General features: G+C 45.4%; 1 pseudogene; it reads right to left on the bottom strand.

The window, feature by feature from the left end:
* Positions 1-17,596: 17,596 nt before the first annotated feature.
* On the bottom strand, positions 17,597-17,714 carry LOC124614153 (annotated as a pseudogene).
* Between the last annotated feature and the right edge of the window lie 857 nt (positions 17,715-18,571).

The raw sequence follows: 18,571 nt of genomic DNA, 5'->3' as shown, positions 1-18,571 counted from the left end.
GCTAAGAAGTATCTGTGGTTTTTGTTTGCATTTTGTTGTGGAGTTTTTCTATTATTATGGTTTTTTATCCATTATTTTGAAAAGGAAATGACTAGTTGACGTACAAGATAACCTCCGCCATACACCATACCGTCGCTTGTAGATGCACCTATGCACCCTTCACTGCGACACATTTTTCTCAGCTACAGACGACATGGCGGGAACATGGGCTGTTGAAGTCTCGACTTTGGTGATAAGCGTTCCTTATCCAAAATCATCTCGAAGTTGTGTAAATGATTAGTAAAGACAAAGAAGCGTTGGTAGAGAATGCGGGGGATGAGATTTGATAGCTCAAAGAAGTAGTAAGAGGAGCTGCCCCGTGGAGCAAAGCTACTCCCTTAAACAGCTTACCGCGACGCTTCGTCTTGACAAAATGGTTTTGAGGACTATGGGACTTAACATCTATGGTCATAAGTCCCCTAGAACTTAGAACTACTTAAATCAAACTAACCTAAGGACAGCACACAACACCCAGTCTTCACGAGGCAGAGAAAATCCCTGACCCCGCCGGGAATCGAACCCGGGAACCCGCGCGTGGGAAGCGAGAACGCTACCGCACGACCGTCGTCTTGACAACCTCTCATAAATTTGTCAGGAGATTTCGGAAAGTCTACTCTTGCGACGCTTACGAGTATAGTCTCTTGCACGGTCCACTCACATTAATGTGGTCTCCATTTTCGACGTCAACACCCAATTACCACTCATAGATACCAGGTGACAGCACAAACAGTGGAGGGTATATAAAGCAAATCCAATGGGACACGGAAGAGAGTGTAGCTGTTGTGATGTCGAAACGGAGCGATGATCGTGATCCATAATAACTGACTTTCGGGCCAAGGCTGGAAGCATTTTTTTACAGCTATTGTAAAATGTTTTCGTGAAGCTGTGGTTAATGTATACCGTGCATGGCTATATGGGGCTATCCAAAACCGTCACCGAAGCAACTGTGGTGTACCATGCGCCATACATGACGGAGGTGCTGTGGAGATGTCTTCGGGCGACTGGTCTTACAACTGTTGAGCAACGGACGACCCAGATGAACCAAGAGACTGCCAACAGTGTCTCCTCAACAACCGTTTAGCCAACGTTGCTGAGTACAGGCCTCTGCAGCAGGCGCTCGGTTCATTACCCCATGCTGGATACTGGCTGCTGTCCATCGGCGACGAAAGCTGGAATTTGGACGTCGGTACCGCAGCTGACAGCTGGTCTTTCCACATTAGTCATGTTTTATACTCCACTGACATGAAACGTTTGAAAGCAAACACCTTGCAACAATCGTCAGAAGTTTCCAGGCTAGAGGAGGCAGCGTTATGGTCTGGGCAATGTTTTCGTGGCATTCCCTGGGTGATATCGTCATTATGTAAGGCGCAATAGTTCTACACAAGCATGTGCCTATCATTGTGGACCGAATCCACCCCTATATGCAGTACATTTTTCCTCAGCACGATGGCATCTACCAGGAGACCTACGTGACGTGTCACATCGTTCGCAGCGTACATACATGCTTATAAGGGCACTCGAATGAGATCAGTGTACTTCTCTGGCCACCAAACTCCTTTTATTTGATCCCAATCGAGAATCTGAAGGGACCACCTCCAACTGGCTGTTCGCTCTGTGGATCCTCATCCGAGAAATATTGCACAGCTGTTCACGATAATGGAGTCGGCAGGGCCCCACATCCCTGTCAGTAACTTCCAGAACCTTATTGGCATCCCTTCTGCACTTTTCTCGGTGGGTCGCGGTGCAGATGTGGTTATTCAGTCTTTTGAAAGATGCTCACATCAACGTAAGTGGGCAGTGTAATACCTTAGTAGTTCCACTACACGTTCAGCATCTCTTTGCCCACATTGTATGATAATGCGCTGTTGGCGAACACTTCCATCAGTTGAGCGTGGATTCTGGCAGCGTTGTGTAGAGAACAAATTACACGCTGAAACACCGAGGAAACTGGAATAAGCATGCTCATTCAAATACAGAGATACGTAAACAGGCAGATACGGCACTGCGGTTGGCAACGCCTATAGAAACAAGAAGTGTCTGGCGCAGTGTTAGATCGAATGCTGCTGAAACAGTGACAGGTTATCAAGATTTGAGTGGGTTTGAATGCGGTGTTATAGTAGGCGCACGAGCGATGGGACGCAGCATCTCCGAGGTAGAGATGAAATGTGGATTTTACAGAAGGATGCTGATCGTTCAACGTGACAGAAGTGCAACCAATCCGCAAATTGCTACAGATTTCAATACTGGGCCATCAACATCAGCATTCAACGAAACATCATCGATGTGGACTTTCGGAACCGAAGGCCCACTCGTCTACCCTTGATGCGTGCACGACACAAAGCTTTACGCCTCGCCTGCGCCCGTCAACACCGACATTTGGCTGCTGACGACTGTAAAAGGTGATGACTTGTCGGACGAGTCTCGTTTCAAATTGTATCGAGCGGCTGGACCTGTACGAGAATGGAGACAACCTCATGAATCCACGGACCTTGCATGTCAGCAGGGGACTGTTCAAGCTGGTGCAGGCTCTGTAATGGTGTGGGGCATGTGCAATTGAGGTGACATGGGACCCCTGATACGCTTAGATACGACTCTAACAGGTGACACGTACAGCATCCGGTCTGATCACCTGCACCCATTCGTGTCCATTGTTCATTCTGACGGTCTTGGACAGTTTCAACAGCACAATGGCTCTTCAGAGCAGTACAAGTACTTCATTACTTTATCAATGGGCACGGCTAGCTTGTTTTGGCTTCCTACAAGCGTGCCAAATTTTTTTGTCTAAGTGATTTGGATGTGTTCTATGACTTCAGGCATATACCTGCAAAGGAAAAAAAAATTACGTATATTTTTTTCGAAGTGATAATTGTTACAAAAGAAGGATTGTCTAACATGAATTGTTGGAATCCAATTGGCGGTCAGAACGGTTACAACGGCTCGGGAGACAAGAAGGAGTTGTCCAGTACATGCACGCAAAATGTGCTGCAGTTTCGAACATGGCTGACCTTTCAACCGGCAGCAGTTTAGAACTAATTTGAAAGGTAAAATAAACTGTTACTTTAAATAATTCGCTTACGTAATTTGGCAGCTGTACCTGTCGGTGACTGTTCTACCTGTGTTACATTATAGGCAGTTTATGATAGCCGAAGAGTGTGTTGGGTACAGGTTAAACTTCCATTACTTCATGTCTATGGTCACAAAGTCTTCATGATCAGTCTCCCGGATTCAGTTGGTTCAAATGGCTCTGAGTACTATGGGACTCAACTGCTGAGGTCATTAGTCCCCTAGAACTTAGAACTAGTTAAACCTAACTAACCTAAGGACATCACAAACATCCATGCCCGAGGCAGGATTCGAACCTGCGACCGCAGCGGTCTTGCGGTTCCAGACTGCAGCGCCTTTAACCGCACGGCCACTTCGGCCGGCCCCGGATTCAGTCTATAATGGCTATCTTCAGATCTGTTATATAACATGAGCTTCAATACTGGAGCCACAGTGGCATCGTCAAATTCTAAACACAAAATCAGCGTCAGCATCGATAACTATATATAAATAATAGTATATATAAGAATCATGTTGTCAGCAGCACTACTGCTCAAAACAGACAGGTATTAGGCGAGAATTCGTGCCATCCACTAGATGGCTGGATTGTAGCATAATCATCTCCTGAGACGTACCTCTGGATAGGTGGACGACGCAACTGAAAAATGTAATAGTTTCCTTGTTACTGTCGTGAATGGAATTCAAATATAGAGAACCAGTTATGTTTTCAGAATGAGTATATCACTCTGCAACGGAGCGTTCGATGTTTCGAAACTTTGTAGCACATTAATAACATGTGCGACGGCGGTACTCAAATTTGGAACCTTGCCTTTGGCGGGCAAGGCTGTTAGGTACTGAACTAATCGCAACCCGCCCTCATAGATTCAGAGTGCACCCTTATCTGTAGAGTGAGAGATCCATCCTGGAAATATTCTCTTAGCCTCTGGCTAAGCTATTTCTCTGCAGTATCTTCTCCTCCACTCCACAGTACTCCCGCAAGGTACACAGAAATTCAGTGGAAAATAGGACTGAGGCTGTGAAGCTTTAAAGGCACGTCGTGAAACATGCCTTTATAGCGTGCCTTTATAGCTAAGTCGGTAACAGCATTTCTCGTGAGAGGCCACTTCCCAGGTTCGAGTTTCGGCCCAGCACACAGCTTTAATAACACGCGCAGTTTCCTTCTGTAGATCGCTGTTTTTTGCTGTCTCAGACTGTTTCTATCTTCAGATCTGTTAAATACCGTAAAAATTACTGATTAGAAAAGAGAAGCAACCGGAAACAGAGGTGTGATATGCCGCGTGATGTTATTTCAGTGATTACAAAATCGAGTGACATTTGCGAAGTTGTGGCCATTTGAGTCCGCTTATCAGCATGGCTCGACGCACACGAGCAATTTATCATCGCGAGCTCGCAGCGCCATTTTCTCACGAGTTTCAGCAGCGCATGTGAAACAACTCGTCACGGGAATAATGCTCGCCAGCCGCTGCTGCATCGCAGCAATCTCACCGATCGCAGCCAAGCAGCAGTCGTAAGTGAATCGGGTAGCAACAGCTGCCATCAGCCTAGCATGTATGAAGCCGGACTCGATATGGAATTTTTCTTCGAAATGGTGAAAAAGAATACACGTCTTGCAAGGGGTATCATGGTAGGCTTAAGAAGAGAGGCACATAGTTTCAAGTATGTGTTAAGTTTTGTGATGATTTTGCTGGGAAATCTAATCAGGACAGAGATGATATAACACGTAAACACCAGTGTTAAACTGCTTTGTCTTCGTGTACGAGAGTTAGTGGTTTTGCTCGAATATGGGTTTTTATAAATTCAAATAGAGGTAAGGACCAAATGCTTCCCTGTCGAGAGCTCATTCATCTCAATGAACACATCTTCCGTTAATGAATAACAGTTTAGAATACATTAAGTTCATTGTAATCAATGCTCTATTGTATTGCTGCGACAAAATACATAACTGCACACATTTCAATAATGATATAAATTATTTATTTTATTTAGCGTATGGCGCTACACACATGGTTTACACTTATTACATTATGAAATTATATGATAAAATACACTGTAGACTACATAAGTGAAGGATACATATTCAGATAAAATATAATGCATAAACACAATAAAAGGTAATATCGCAGCAGATATTTTGCGCTACACAAGTCTTCAAATTCTGACGTCGAAATTGGCGATCCATTCGAGGCAGGTCGGTGTGGCGTTGAAGAAGTCAGCCGAACTACCCTGGTAGGCTCTTAATTCACAGTCCTGGGCGACGTGCTGTATTGTTTGATTAGGTGCCCCACAGTCACAGCTAGGGCTGGGAAGCTTTCTCCACTTGTGTAGATTGTGTGCACATAGTCCATGTCCTGTTCGGATTCTGTTTAGGCTTTTCCATAGCTGTCGTGGAAGTTCAAAGCCATTAGGTTTCTCTGATGGACCGATAAGTTCACGGTTTTCAAGGGAGGCACTATCACTGCAGCTCTCGTGCCATTTAGTATCCGTTCTGAAGTTGGCAGCTGACAGATGTTGGGCCAGTCTGAAAGGGGGATTTCTGCAGCGGAGTCGTGTTCTTTCCAAAGTTGGGACTTCTTCACTAGTCAACAGGACTTACTTTCGCCACGTAATTATGGAAAGGGAGAGGGTAGCGCAGTCCTGGCTTCAATGAAGTTTCATGCAAGCACACAATTAGTCCTAAAGCCATGCCTTCTTTTGATATCACATTTAATTACTATTGGTCACGCGGATCAAGTTCAGCAAAACACACAAGTGAACACGGTCAAGGCAGAAGACCGTTGACCCAATTTCGCGCCAAAGTGAATACGTGCACATTTCATAATTCAGAGTTCTTATTCTCCACACAAATTCACTGCTTCCGATCTGAGCTATACGAAACTGTAGTGAGGCTACTGTACATTTTTGGATCGAAACTCCGCGTTAATAATGTGGTGGTTGCTACAGCCGACCATGAGGCAGGAAACCAAGCACACAAAGAAAACATATCAGAAATTAAAAAAATGCCCCACAATATCACTGTGAAAGAAACACCACATTAAAATACATTAAATGAGTTAACTTTTGTTGTGCTCTGAGCAATAATACGACCGTGACCTTAAGGCACATGGCAAGTGCCTGACCAAATTTAATGAAATTACGAAAATAAACTCCCTTATGCGGTTTTCGTGGTAATGTCACACTTGATTTCAACATCTGAACCTTAGTAGCGAACAGATTTGAAATATTCTAATACCTTTGATAATACTACCATAAATCGAGAGCAACGTCTTCAAGGTCTGCACCACGGCACTATCCAGGAACCAGTGACCTGCGAGCTACATCATCTGACCGTTGCAGGTTCAAAAGCAGGGCTGGAGAGAGTGGTTCGCCAACCTGACAGAGCCTATACTTGCACACTTTGTCCTTTCCAAGCTTGTTTGCGCTAGGGGGTTGGTAAAATATTACCACAGAACCACTCTACTCATGCATTGCTACAGCCTCTGACTAAAGCTTTCTGCTACTTCACATACACTCTCATTCATGCAGCCCAGGTCCACAAGGGAAAGGATGAAGGGAAACTTGACATTCTCTCCTGCTTGTTACCCACTGATTTATTTCCGCCGAGTAAAAGCATTCTCGCTATTAATTCTCTTGTACCGGAAATGTATTGAGAAAATGTGGAATGGTACAACTAGTTCCGTTTCATCACAAATGAAACAATCAAACACCGGCTGCAATCTTGTCCCTACGTGCATAATCGTTGGCTTCCACTCCAGTACCGCTGCATGCTTATCGCTGCGATCCCGTCGTGTGTGCACTGAAATGATTTCTCATGCTACGATCTCACTGTGAGCACGGGCGGCTATTACTCGCTCGTGTGTATCGAGCATATAACGTTGCCCTGTATGGACGCTGAGAAGGAGCTGTTGTACCCTCTTCTGAGACAAGCTTGTCGGCAACTGTCGTAACTCTTCCTTGTTATCCTGGATGTTAATTCTGGGGTGGGTTGATGTCCTAACTGGTCTCAGCAAGTGCTATCAGCGACAGACGTAAGACTCTTTTTGTCCATGGGTGTACCTCAACATCTAACATTATCCGGCTGAAAACTACCACCAGGGTACTGTCGCATGTGGAGTAACATGTGTCGTTGGTGTCGTCAGAATTCCCTGAACCACTACCAACCGTGATGTAAAGTAAGAACTGTGTCTCTCCGAAACATTCGAAGAGACGTGTCTCTCCCTGGAACGACACCGTACTCGCCAATGATGTTCATCTGGGGTAGTGCAGAACCGCACATAATCGCTGAAAACAGTACATATGGGACGCTAATTCTCCAGTTCAGGTGTTGCTGATCTTCCACCAATGGCACAGAATGTTGGAGGCACACCATTAATTGCTCTTGTGAATGGCCACGATGTGGCTGGTGCACAATATAGTGATCCTTCCTTATGGCGGTCAGACGTCACCGACGGGAACCTTGATAACGAGTAAGCCAGCTGTCGCGCTCGCTTTCAGTCGAGCGTCAGGCCCTTGTCACATCCAAGTACCCCCCACATTGCAGGTTGCACCAGCAGTTGAAATGGAGACCCACGATGAGGACGAAACATTGTCAGAAGCTGATAAGGCTGTCTCATATGATTACGAGGCATATCTGTGTCATTCACGGTAATCACTCAACCTTTGACCTTTTCCTTTATTGTTATTTCATCCCCTCGCCCCAGAAGGGAGGGGGAGACAGACTGTCACCGGTACAGTCAATCTGCTTTTCAGCCACTGGGCAACAAAAACGAATTGAGAAGAAAAACAAGAAATGGATACGTGAAATATTAACAATGAAATTAAACTTTTTCAAAGGAGAAAATAAAATGGAACTACTTATATCTACAAGACTTATGTCTTCTTACACTTGTAGTTCTGTAATAATAAAAGGCAAAACGAAATGCAATAAGAGGAAAATTGAAAAATTTATGGATTTAACTGCTTCCAGTTGCTGACCTGCTATATTGTAGCTAAATGATAAAGGATCTTTCTTGCTATGTATTCGCAGCACATTACACTTGGCTACATTGAGATTCAGTTGCCATTCCCTGCACCACGCGTCAATTCGTTGCAGATCCTCCTGCACTTCAGTACAATTTTCCATTGTTACATCCTCTCGATATACTACAGCATCATCCAGAAGAAGCCTCAGTGAACTTCCCATGTTATCCATTAGGTCATTTATATATATATATTGCGAATAGCAACGGTCCTACGACACTCCCCTGCGGCACACTTGAAATCACTCTTACTTCTTAAGACTTCTCTCTATTGAGAATGACACGCTGCGTTCTGTTATCTAGGAACTCTACAATCCAATCGCACAATTGGTCTGACAGTCCATATACTCCTGCTTTGTTCACTAAACGACTGTGGGGAACTGTATCAAACGCCTTGCGGAAGAAACATGGCATCTTCCTGGGAACCCGAGTCTATGGACCTGTGAGTGTCGTGGACGAAAAGCGCGAGCTGGGTTTCAAACGATCGTCTTTTTACAAACTCATGTTGATTCCAACAGAGTAGCTTTCTAGTCTCCAGAAAAGTCATTACTCTCGAACATAACAAGTGTTCCAAAATTCTCAACTGATCGACGTTAGAGATATAGGTGTACAGTTTTGCACATCTGTTCGACGTCCCTTTCTGAAAAATGGGATGACCTGTGCCCTTTTCCAATCTTTTGGAACGCTACGCTCTTCTAGAGACCTACGGTACACCACTGCAAGGAGGGGGGCAAGTTCCTTCGCGTACTCTGTGTAAAATCGAACTGGTTTTGTAATCTCCCCCTTACTAATCGGCCTATTCTGTTTGCAATATAAAGTTTGACCGTGGATCGTGTGTATAGCTGATGGAATTTTTCTAATTGGATAAGGCTATCTTTCCCGAAGAAGTAATACCGATAAGTAGGGGGAAAGTGTACAACCGATCTTTCTGATAGAAAAAATATACTAAAAATTAAAAAGTAACTAACCCGAACAGGGCTACAATTTGGAAAAATGAAAGTTATTTTGTGCATTCACTCACGAACAACACTGGACACTAAAGGGGTACCACTGATCATGAATCCAAAAGTTACACTAATGAACAAAAAGGAAATAATTACGGTCACCAGCCCACTTGGGCGGTTTACATCCAAAATCCTGTACAAGTATGATAGGAAAGAAAAACATTTATTATTTAACACTGCCGTGGCAACTGAAGGTTGTAACGTTTTTTTGACACTAATTTTAAGTGAGTATGTAATGATAAAAGAAAACTGAGAAGTCACTTTTACGTTAAGTTTGTCATTAAATTCTGAAAAGGGCAATCGTGTAATGATTTGAAAATATGCACTTAAACTGTATGTTAGTATTGAACTTCGTTATGTGAACAATGACTTTCAGAGACCTCAACATAACGTCATCAAAGAAATTTAGAGGAAGGGAAGCACTTTTTACTTTGCAGTTACTTAATTTTCAAATTGAATTTCATATTATTGTTTGAACACCTCAGCCTCTTTACTGACTTGAACAGAATTAAATACTAGAATACGTACCAAACCAAATAGCCATGTGCTCCAAGCTATATTTAAAATAAATAAAACTTCCACACTCTTAATTTGTGCATTTTCTTTAGATTTTGATTTTTTCCATTGATAGATTCTCAAACTTCGGTTACATATAAGGAAAAAAGGGATGAAGGACGCTGCTTGGTAACAATGTCTCGGGGCAATGAGGACACAATCGCCCTGAAATTAACTGATTATTATTTAAATAAAGTTCAATAATCAAATCACATTCGCCGGCCGAAGTGGCCGTGCGGTTAAAGGCGCTGCAGTCTGGAACCGCAAGACCGCTACGGTCGCAGGTTCGAATCCTGCCTCGGGCATGGATGTTTGTGATGTCCTTAGGTTAGTTAGGTTTAACTAGTTCTAAGTTCTAGCGGACTAATGACCTCAGCAGTTGAGTCCCATAGTGCTCAAAGCCATTTTTGAACCAAATCACATTCAGTTGTGCTGCTGGGTTATCCATTAATACTTTCTACCAACGAACAGTCTTACTTCATTGCAATACGTGCGACGAAACGCAGAGCCGACAACGAGTCTGGAACTGTTGCTGTTGTTGAGGACAGTAGTAACTTGTGGGGCAACAGCTAATTACAGGGACGGGCAATCGTAATAAATACAGCCTCTTCCGCCTGTCCACTGTCCTTCCTCCTGCTTATAGTCATCTGGCCGGCGCTCTCTGCTGCGAGAGCGCTAACACCACACTTCCGCGCACTACAAGCGCTGGAACCCGTCTCCAGCTCTCTCCGCGTGCTCTGAGCAACAACCTCCTACCCAAAGATTTTACAACGCACAAGCACTGCTATTATCGTTGCTAGTCGATGCAAATAACAGTTCCTTTGACTTTTTCCCAGTGCTTATAAGTTTCACGGTAAAACACAGATAAATACAATGAAACATCAACAGACTTCTACCTAAATGTACACATACAGTGAAGCAATGTCCTTACTTGTTAAAAGACAGCATTTAAATTACTAATATTTACATACAATTCAAAAACGATTTTATATATCGGTAGCAGGTGCCTTGCACCCTGCATTTTCGGTGTTACAGTATCCAATCAGGTCTAGCGACCTTTCCCCTTTTGAGCGATTTTAACTGTTTTTCTATCCGTCATCTATTTCTATATCTAACATTTTGTCATCTGTGCGACAATCTAGAGATGGAACTACAGTGTAGCCTTTCTCTATGAAACAGTTTTGGTAAAAGACATTTAGTATTTCGGCCTTTAGTCTGTCATCCTCTGTTTCAGTACCATTTTGGTCACTGGGTGTCAGGACATTTTGATTTGACACTGTTCATGCCTCTTACATATCTTACCATATGAACGACACTAGAGCAGTCTGGTGACTGTTCTACCTGTCACATTGAAAGCGACTGGAATCATTTCCATACCTAAAAGTGATGTGCGGCTGGATTGGCAGCGGCCAGTATTTTTTGTCAGCTGCTGCGGATGGGTTCCCCGCAGGGCGTGCCGGTGGCGGCGAGCACGCTGCTGCTGGCGCTGCTGGCGGCGGACCGGCTGGCGGCGGTGCGGCGGCCGCGGCTGTACGCGGCGTGGCGGCGGCTGGGGGCGCGCGTCGCGGCCGCCGCCTGGCTGGGGGCGGCGCTGTCGGCGGCGCCGCTGCTGGCGGTGGGCGCGCCGCCCGCCCCCGCGCCGGCGTGGCTGTCGCTGGCGCGGCTGCTGGCGGTGCACGCGCTGCCCTGCGCCGCCGTCGCCGCCTGCCACGCCGCCGTCTGCGCCACGCTGGGCCGCGCCTCGCTGCTGGCCGCCGCCGCCCGCGGGGAGGTGCCGCTGCCAATGCCGCTGCTCTGCAGGCCCCGGCACGTCATTATCGTCGCCTCCGTCGCCAACGACGCGCCCTCCAAGGTACCGCAACAGCACAAGTAGACCACTCGTATCGTCATCATCACATTCAGTTTTCACTCAATCCTTGCCTGTTCCAGATACAAGTACGTTACTGGCCATTAAAACTGCTACACCACGAAGATGACGTGCTACAGACGCGAACTTTAGCCGCCAGGAAGAAGATGCTGTGATATGCTAATGATTAGCTTTTCAGAGTATTCACACAAGGTTGGCGCCGTTGGCGACATCTACAACGTGCTGACATGAAGAAAGTCTCCAACCGATTTCTCATACACAAACAGCAGTTGACCGGCGTTGCCTGGTGAAACGTTGTTGTGATGCTTCGTGTAAGGAGGAGAAATGCGTAATATCAAGTTTTCGATTTTCATAAAGGTCGGATTGTAGCCTATCGCGATTGCGGTTTCTCGTATCACGACAAAGCTGTTCACGTTGTTCGAGATACAATGACTAGTAGCAGAATATGGAATCGGTGGGTTCAGGACGGTAATACGGAACGCCGTGCAGTATCCCAACCGCCTCGTATCACTAGCAGTTGAGACGACAGGCACCTTATCCGAATGGCTGTAACGGATCGTGCAGCCACGTCTCGATCCCTGAGTCAATAGACGGGGATGTTTGCAAGACAACAACCATCTGCACGAAAAGCTCGACGACGTTTGCAGCAGCATGGAATATCAGCTCGGAGACCTTGGCTGCGGTTACCCTTGACGCTGCATCACAGACAGGAGCGCCTGCGATGGTGTACTCAACGACGAACCTGGGTGCACGAATGGAAAAGCGTCGTTTTTTTCGGATGAATCCCGGTTCTGTTTCCAGCTTCGTGATGGTCGCATCCGTGTTTGGCGACATCGCGGTGAACGCACATTGGAACAGTGTATTCGTCATCGCCATACTGGCGTATCACCCGGCATGATGGTACGGGGTGCCATTGGTTACACGTCTCGGTCACCTCTTGTTCGCATTGACGGCACTTTGAACACTGGACGTTACATTTCACATGTGTTACGATCCGTGGTTCTACCCTTCATTCGATCCCTGCCAAACCCTACGTTTCAGCAGGATAATGCACGACCGCACGTTGCAGGTCCTGTACGGGCTTTTCTGGATACAGAAAATGTTCGACTGCTGCCATGGTGAGCACATTCTCCAGATCTCTCACCAACTGAAAACTTCTGGTCAATGGTGGCCGAGCAGCTGGCTCGTCACAATACGCCAGTCACTACTCTTGATGAACTGTGGTATCGTGTTGAAGCTGCATGGGCAGCTGTACCCGTACACGCCATCCAAGCTCTGTTTGACTCAATGCCCAGGCGTATCAAGCCGTTATTACGGCCAGAGGTGGTTGTTCCGGGTACTGATTTCTCAGGATCTATGCACCCAAATTGCGTGAAAATGTAATCACATGTCAGTTCTAGTGTAATATATTTGTCCAATAAATACCCTTTTATCATCTGCATTTCTTCTTGGTGTAGGAATTTTAATGGCCCGTAGTGTAGAATGCAGATAAAGTCTCAATCTCTTCTTCGGACGCTCTGCATTCCTTTTTCTTGAAGTATATAACTGTATAATAATTTAGGCGTTCGTTTTTCTGATATCCGTTGAATACGATCATGCCATTTATTTCAGCACTCCGCTGTTCTCTGTAGTACGCTTTTCACACTCAGTTCGTTCCCGTTTTACTACCGTGCGGTTAAAATAAAACTTACCATTTTTAACTAATTACCGTCCGAGTACCAAACTTCGTTGCATTAATGTCCACAGTGTGGGATATACGATTTCCATGCGAGACAGCGCCAACGTCCAGTACCAACTATGGCCACCAGGTACTGTGATCAGCCATCGTGATTTAAAATTTCACACACCTGACCAGTCGCAGTGCTTTTGTTGATGTATAAACATGAGCTTGGACAAAACGAGCAGCGCATTATTGGTGAAGCTCTATTATCAAAACAACAGTAACGCTGAAGCTGCATTTCGAGAATATCGCCGGCTGAAAGGATTACGGAAGGGTCCTTTTCCTCCACCTGCTGTGCGTAGCGTGATGAAGAAGTTCGAAGCAACTGGAGAAGCGGGTGTCGCTCTGGGAAGAGGCCAACGACCGGTTGCACCACAGGTGGTTGATGAAATCGCTGTAGCTATGGGGGACAACGCTGCACGCAATCCCCGATCGTCATGCAGCGCGCGCGCAGTGTCACAAGAGTTGAACGTCCCGTAGTCTACTATACGGAAGGTGCATCCAATCATTCTCAAATTGTATCTATACAAGAGTAATACCGTACAGCACCTTTCACCATAGGACGCACATAGACAAGATGACTTCGCTCTCCACATTCTCGTAAGGACTGAAGCTGACCAAGGCTGGCCCTGGACCATTCTATGGACTGACGAAACTCATTTTTCTCTGACAGGTGAGGTGAACAGTCTGAATTGCAGAGTGTGGGGATCTCCACCTTCAGTCACTGTGCATTAAGTTTCTCTGTACGGTGACCGTGTCACCGTATATGTCTGCAGCACGTGGTCTAGTGGGTAGTGTTGCTACCTCTGGATCACGGGGACAGGGTTTCGATTACTGGCCGGGTTTGGAATTTTCTCTGCCTGGGGACTGGTTGTTTGTGTTGTCCTCATCATTTCATAATAATCATCATTTGTGACAGTGACTGGATTGGATTGTGAATAAAAAATGGACTGTGTCAAAATTGGCACTTTGTATGGGCGCTGATGACCGCGCAGTTGAGCGCCCCACAAACCAAACATCACCGTGCCACCGTACGCTCTCGCTTCACGGCTATTCCCATCATTGGCTCATTCTTTTTTGAACATGTTGGCGCTCAAGGACAAAGACGTGCAGTGTCACTGGTCAGAGTCCTTGCAATACGCTTCCTCAGCATGTGATATCTGCAGTACAGGAGAGAGACGCATTGAACTCAAAAGCTTTCGTGCAAGATGGGGCCCCACTATACATCACACTTGAAGTGCGCCTGCACCTCCGAAGCACATTTGGAAACGATCGAATTAGCTGCCGATCGTTTCCAAATGCTTGGCCATCACGATCACCTGATCTCACTCCTTGTGATTTCTGGTTGTGTGGCTACCTGAAGGACGAGGTTTACCATGAAACATTCACACATGTGCTGATCTGAAGAGCTACATTTAAAGAAAGGTATCCAGCATATCTACGGACATGCTTCGTTCTGCTGTGAAAAATGCAATTCTGCGCTTTCAGACCCTTCTCGACCCCGATGGGCTTCATATTGAGCCCCTTTTGTAGCAGAAATGGTACAGATATGTGATGGTACGACGTATCGAAGCAGCACGTTAAAACTGTTTAAATTGAATTGATTCTGCATTATTTCTCTTTTCCATGTCCTTGAAATTTAATGTTACCAAGGCTGGTCTTCGTACGACAATTCATTTCCTTGTTATAACGTGTTAAACAGGAAAAATTTAATAATAACCACGCGGTATTCTTGAATCACGATTACTGGAAATCAAGATTCTGTCCAGATGCAACACAGGGTGCCCGGTGAAGAGGTGTCTGATGTTAAAATTAGATACCTAGAAAACTAGGACGGATGGACAGTATTTTTATTGTGAAATCTCTAACAAAATTTATACGTAAGTTTGTAAGCCCTTTTGGAATACATAATATATGTCATGTGTATGTGTGGTTGCCTAATGTCTCCGCAGTGGCATTCTCATGCCTATAAATGATTAAAACGACACTGCCATTGACAACTTACACCTAGGGATTCACAGAAAACGAGGTAACATATTGTGGTTTTACGTGAATTTAGCACATCAAACCAATTATTACTATGGAGCTGTTACTAAAATGAATCACAACTCGATACCGAGAATTATTTATTCTCAGCAATCATGTACTGTGCAAAAAATTGTATAAATATGGGGTACCCAATGTCTGATTCTACCTTACACGTAATTTTGAGGTTAGCAGAAGTCAATGTTTGACTTTCGTTAGACCACCCCTATAGCCCACCTTCCCTCCCCCTTCCCCCCTCCCCCCCCCCCCCCCCCCCCGCCCCCGCCACACAGCACGCCCCTCTTATTAGACGGACAAGAAGTCGGCTGTTACTGATTAGCAGTGAAAAACTAAAGACCTACATTTACTATGTTTCCCTATCTACCAAACCAGAGTGAGCATATCACCTACTGAAGTACGGACAGCAGTCGTGCTGCAACTCTCTGCCTACACGGTCGGGACAGTATGCGGTCCGCGAACTCGTACTGCTGAAATTTCCTCAGTACAAGACAGAACGTGAGTTAAGATTTCCGTTTGGTCACTAGCCGGAACAGAAGTTCGACTCAAGTTTTCTCCCGTAAAGAAGTACTTTACTGTGTGTCAGACTCCACAAAGAGCTAAAGAATCGTCACTGGAGTATGCAGAATAACAACCATCACAGAGAAAAGACTTCACGGTAAGAGCGCAAACGAGCAATGAAATTTGCCATCATAGCCTATGGTATCTCAACGGGTGCCACATGGATGGTCGATTCAAACTCGTCCAGCGTGGTCGGGTGGTTTTGGTAGACAGTGTCTTTCCATGTGCCTCACAAAAAGCAGTTACGTGTAGTCAAATCTGAAGAACATGGAGGCCAGTCCAACACTGTCAGTAAATTTCTAAAATCCCAACGCTATGGCTCAGTTCCCGAAGCATTCACCAAGAAAGGGAAATATCTGTTTATTGCGATGTGATCTGCTCACAACTTGCTTTAACCACTCAAAACTGTGATTTTAGGCTCACTAGCCAATAATACCTCTGCAGCCAACCGCAGTCCAAATGGCAGTTTGTGAATTACAGTGGATATTTTCGGAACCCCAATATCGCCGGTTTCATTTATTCAAGACTCCATTCAGATGGAAGTATGCTTCATCCGAGTACCAGAGGCAGGCAACAACATATCCTTCATCATCGAACATTGTGAGAAGCTCGTTGGATAGTCAGCCCTCTGTCGCACAACTCTTTCATGTATGGACTGACGGCTTTGGATTTTGAATGGAAACATGTGTAGGCTCTGTCTCGTTATTTTCTGCATGGTGGAACGTTTCAAACCAGTCTCTTCTGTTATTTTTCTGATGGATTTCCCTGGAGTTTGGTGAATAATTTCAAAAACCGTGGCGACCATTTCAGGTTTATTGCTGTTTGCCTGGCGCAACATTCCATGCTAGATTATGTGCAACACTGCCAGCTCATTGGAGAGCTTGTGAATGGTTTTCGCATGGGGTCCTTTAGGAACATTAAATCGTGTTTGACAACTGCGCCTTGTTGCCGAACTACTGTATTCTAACATTTGGTATTCCAGTACCAGAAAAACACGTTGCTACGAACTCTAACCACCTATCACGTTTCAGTGGTGAAGCCGATCTACCTGTGCTGCGGCGCATTATGTAGAGGCAGTATGTACTGCGATGTATAAAATTATTATAAATTTCACAGTAAATATAAGATTTGTTGCTCTCGTCCATAGAGCTTAGTTTTCTAGCCACTTAATTTTGAAGTCGGGGACTCCGTCGCTGAACACCCTGTACTAGTATGATACGAAACCTTCGGAACTGGACAAAATCTTGATTTCAAGTAATCATGAATCGTGAGTACAAGAACAACTTTTCTCCAGATGGTAACCATCCAGCCGTCAACAAATCATTCGGATTCTGGAAGACTTATAATGATCATAGAGTTTACGTGGTCTGTCATAAGCAGACGTAGCAGTACTAAAGTTCCTTGTCGAAGTATATAGTGTGTGATCACCGGGTCGTACATCAGGGACCTCTGACACTACATTGATATCGTTGGATTGAATAAACGACACACTTCTTACTGGTCTGTACAACGGTAAGGTGGAGCAAGCAGTGACGAACAGCACAGCCCTCCGTCTTCAGGCCACAAGTGGCCCATCGGGACCATCCGACCGCCGCGTCATCCTCAGATGAGGATGGGGCGTGTGGTCAGCACACCGCTCTCCCGGTCGTTATGATGGTGACCAGAGCCGCTACTATTTGGTCTAGTAGCTCCTCAATTGGCATCATGAGGCTGAGTGCACCCCGAAAAATGGCAACAGCACATGGCGGCCCGGATGGTCACCCATCCAAGTGCCGGCCACGCCCGACAGCGCTTAACTTCGGTGATCTGACGGGAACCGGTGTATCCACTGCGGCGAGGCCGTTGCCCAGTGATGAACAGGGTGGTTGTAATTAAACGTTCGCTACTTGAGCCAGTGTAGAGGGAAAACTATTTACTGTGTGATGTCCAGTTTCATACGGATGACGTTCAGATTGTACGCTGCAAGTGGTTACGTTTTTAGTAGTGTTATTGTCATGACTTGCCGTAAGGCGCTGGTACTGGTACGGCGACGCAGGATTGAAACACAAACATCAATGTGCATTACTGTTACAGGCAGTCAACATGGGTCTCGACTAGGTGAGCAGGGCGTTACTCGTAAGGCTGTGTCATCAAAACAAAAACTGTCTGACCTTACAACTTTTACCTTTGACAGCTTGCTCTAGCTCCATGGACGCTGTTGCCTGATGCCTTAACACATATCGTATCGTCCCGTTCCGACTTCTTGTCAGTGTCTTCCGAAGGTAAATCCTCAAAATTTCATAAAGTTACGGCCAATTTTTCATACCAGTAGATTCATTTTGGACCTCTAGTGTTAGGTCCTTTTTCTCCCGGGACGTGTAACGAACATCGCCTGAAAACAAGAAAGAAGAAGCAAGTAAAAGGGGAGGAGAATCAAATAACACTTCTCGGGTTCAGAGAGTATGTGATGTTAATTTCTATGATTGCAAAGTCGAGCCAAATTAAAAAATAGTGTGATACCATTCATCAGTATGACGTTGCACCCTCTCGCTCCCTGACTTAATGCATGCAGTGGTTTGGTTGGTGTGTCAAGGAATTTGTATCTTCTCCTGAGGCCAGCTTTCCCTCCACTATAGTAACTGGTACTTGATGTCCTGGATACTGACACTTGGAGGGAGTTTAAATGTGAGTTCATCCCACACCTGTTCTACTGGGAACATATTTG

The sequence above is a fragment of the Schistocerca americana genome, chromosome 4 (genome assembly GCF_021461395.2).
Source record: "Schistocerca americana isolate TAMUIC-IGC-003095 chromosome 4, iqSchAmer2.1, whole genome shotgun sequence".
Classification (NCBI taxonomy): Eukaryota; Metazoa; Arthropoda; class Insecta; order Orthoptera; family Acrididae; genus Schistocerca; species Schistocerca americana.
The sequence above is the reverse complement of the archived record's forward strand: the minus strand, read 5'-3'. Positions and strand labels throughout refer to the sequence as shown.